Source organism: Canis lupus, chromosome 5, assembly GCF_011100685.1.
Source record: "Canis lupus familiaris isolate Mischka breed German Shepherd chromosome 5, alternate assembly UU_Cfam_GSD_1.0, whole genome shotgun sequence".
Taxonomy (NCBI): Eukaryota; Metazoa; Chordata; class Mammalia; order Carnivora; family Canidae; genus Canis; species Canis lupus.
The window spans coordinates 73,847,668-73,851,551 of NC_049226.1; positions in this window are offsets into that span (position 1 = coordinate 73,847,668).

The following is a 3,884-nucleotide window of genomic DNA, read 5'->3' on the forward strand; positions in this document are numbered from 1 at the left end:
TTCTCCCTCTGCCTATGTCTGCGCCTCTCTCTGTTGTCTCTTATGAATAAATAAATAAAATCTTTAAAAAATAAAAATAAATAAAACTTATGGCTTATCATGCCATGTAAGTCTTTATAAGTCAGAGAGTCATAGTGTTATAAGGCTATACAGTAGCCTAGGCTTTTATTTATTTATTATTTATTTATTTATTTATTTAATTTTATTTTTTAGCCTAGGCTTTTTTTCCCCCCAAATGAATCCATGCTAAAAGACGACAAAATTAAAATAGAGTGTTCACTCTTCAAAGAAAAACTGCAGGGCTGATGGGCTGGCTAAAATCTACACCTTGGAAAATCACTGTCATTTTAATTTTCTTCTCCTTGTTCTTTGAGTACTCAGGAAATTTCTTTTCTCGGAGCCACGTGATATTTGATTTTTGTGCAGTTGCTTCTAAAAAGATGAGGGCTTTCTCTCCAGTTTCTAGGTATTGGTTTGCAGCTGGAGGTAATTTTCATTTTCTAAGCCTCTCCTATAAGCAACAGATTGCGACTTGAACCATCTCATAAAATTGTTACAAAAACTTTAATGAAGTAGTATTGTTCCACTTCCTAGATATTCTCAAATGTTACCTGCATTTTACAGGCGAGGAAGTCCATTGCTTTCTCTCTGTCAAAAAAAAAAAAAAAAAAAAAAAAAGCTGGTTTGAGAACTAGCTTTGCCATTACAAGGCAGAGAGAGAAGACAGTCAAGTCCGTGAGTTGTCTCTGGCCCCCCTGGCCAGCCGGTGTTGGGGGTAGAGAGGCTAAGTCAGGGGCGATGTATCTCCCAGGCTCGCCTCACCTTGGTGCCCAGGAGAGGCGGAAGCCAGGCCGCTGCCCCTTCCTCCCCAGGAGGCTGAGCAGGTGCTCCTGGAAGGCGCCGACCCTGGTGAAAAACTGGCCTTTGCGCCCGCAGCCCTGCGCATGGTGGAAGTCCACTCCCAGCGGCCGGAGCAAGCGGACGCTGCCGGGGCCCAGCGCGACCTGGACGGGCGCCCCAGCCCCGGGCCCCGCGCGCACGCGCCCTGCGCCGTCAGCTTCAGCACCGGCCGCAGCGGACAGCGCCCCGCGCCCCGCCCGCCGCTCCCGCCCCGCGCCCGCCACCCGCACAGCCGCGCAGGCGCGCCGCCGCCGAAGCCCGTCCGCGGCCTCCGTGACCGCAGCGTGCCCCGCGCCGCGCTCGGGCCCTGGGGTCCCCGCACCCGTCGCCCGCGCCTTCTGGGCCAAGCCGGCCCCTGCTGCAGCCGCCCCCTGGACAGGGCCCCACCCCCTGGCCTCTCTCGGGGAGTCAATCCCATTTACAATTGCACCCACAAGCATGAGATACCTAGGAATAAACCTAACCAAAGAGGTAAAGGATCTACACCCTAAAAACTACAGAACACTTCTGAAAGAAATTGAGGAAGACACAAAGGGATGGAAAAATACTATTTCCCAACACGGAAATAGTTCCAGAAGTGGTTGGGGCTAAGTGTACCCCTTCATCCTCGGGCTCGGGGCTCTATCTCCCTTGGAGGCTGTCCTTTTGATGTCACTTCTTTAGCCCCTGCTGTATTTCACAGTACGGTTGTCGTCGTTTCTAATTATGTTCTTTTTTAAAAAATAGATTTTATTTATTCATGAGAGACATAGAGGGAGAGAGAGGCAGAGACACAGGCAGAGGGAGAAGCAGGCTCCAGGCAGGCAGCCCGACGTGGGACTCGATCCAGGGTCTCCAGGATCACGCCCCGGGCTGAAGGCGGGACTAAACCGCTGAGCCACGAGCCACGGGGGCTGCCCTGTAATTATGCTCTTTTGAGAACTTTTCATATAATGCTGGTCGCCTATCTGTGTTTGTTCTTCACTATAGGCCCAGTTCTTAGCACGACGTGCCATTTGTGGAACCCAAATGAATATGCCTAATGTGATAATAATGTTACCTGCCCTGTGAGACTTCTTCCAAGTGCCCCTCTCTGTATCGCGATCTGGTGTTTTGTCTGTTTTGGGTTTGTTTTTGCTCAGTAATTAATATTCGTCAAATGAACTATTACCAAAAAGTGAACTGTTTTATTTTTTAATCCCAACACTTTTATGGAGATAACTATTATGAATATTATGAACCTCTTACATTACTGTTTTACTCTTCATCAACTTATTTACGGGTCGGTATTCAGTGAGGTGAGATGACTTCCAGGTCACAGAGCTAGTGAACACGCAGATGCTGGTATTTAAACCGGGGACTGACTGACTCCAAAGTTAGTGCATATACATAGTACTAGAAGTCCTGGCCTCAGCAATAGGCAACAAAAAGAAATAAAAGGCATTCAAATGGGCAAAGAAGAAGTCAAACTTTTCCTCTTTGCAGATGACATGATACCGTATATAGAAAACCCAAAAGACTCCACCTCAAGATTGCTAGAAATCATACAGCAATTTGGCAGCGTGGCAGGATACAAAATCAATGCCCAGAAGTCAGTGGCATTTCTATACACTTACAATGAGACTGAAGAAAGAGAAATTAAGGAGTCAATCCCATTTACAATTGCACCCACAAGCATAAGACACCTAGGAATAAACCTAAGCAAAGAGGTAAAGGATCTACACCCTAAAAACTACAGAACCCTTCTGAAAGCAATTGAGGAAGACACAAAGAGATGGAAAAATATTGCATGCTCATGGATTGGAAGAATTAATATTGTGAAAATGTCAATATTTTTACTTTGGTTATTAATTGATTGATATACTTGGCAGCTCCCACATTAGGGGCATAAATATTCATGATTGTTAGGTCCTCTTGTTGGGTAGATCCTTTAAATATGATATAGTGTCCCTCTTCCTCTCTTACTACAGTTTTTGGGATCAACTTTAATTTATCTGATATAAGGATTGCTACCCCTGCTTTCTTTTGAAGACCATTTGAATGGTAAATAGTTCTCCACCCTTTCATTTGCAGGCTGTAGGTGTCCTTATGTCTAAAATGAGTCTCTTGTAGACAGAAAATAGATGGGTCCTGCTTTTTTATCCAGTCTGAAACCCTGCGTCTTTTGATGGGATCATTAAACCCATTCGTGTTCAGAGTTACTATTGAAAGATATGAATTTAGTGTCATCATAATACCTATTCAGTCCCTGTTTTTGTGGATTATTTCTTTGGATTTCTTCTTTCTTTTACAGAGTCCCCCTTAATATTTCTTGCAGAGCTGGTTTGGAGGTCACATATTCTTTCAGTTTCTGCCTATCTTGGAAGCTCTTTATTTCTCCCTATTCTGAATGAGACCCTTGCTGGATAAAGTATTCTTGGCTGCATGTTCTTCTCATTTAGGACCCTGAATATATCTTGCCAGCCCTTTCTGGCCTGCCAAGTCTCTGTGGAGAGGTCTGCTGTTAATCTAATACTTCTCCCCATATAAGTTAGGGATCTCTTGTCACTTGCTGCTTTAAGGATTTTCTCTTTATCTTTGGAATTTGCAAGTTTCACTATTAAATGTCGAGGTGTTGAACAGTTTTTATTCATCTCAGCGGGGGATCTTTCTATCTCCTGGATCTGAATGCCTGTTTCCCTCCCCAAGTTAGGGAAGTTCTCAGCTATGATTTGTTCAAATACACTTCCTGGTCCTCTGTCCCTTTCAACACCCTCTGGAACCCAAATTAAACGTAGATTTTTCCTTCTGAGGCTGTCATTTATTTCCGGCCTGATTAGATCTAAATTCTGCAGTCATGAAGTCTCTTGAATCCTTTATGCTTTTCTCTAGAGCCACCAGTAGCTTTATAATTGTGCTTCTGAACTGGCTTTCTGACGTCGAATTGTAATCCAAATTCTGTAACTCTGTGGCAGAGAGTACGGTTTCTGATTCTTTCTTTTGTGGTGAGTTCTTCTTTCTAGTCA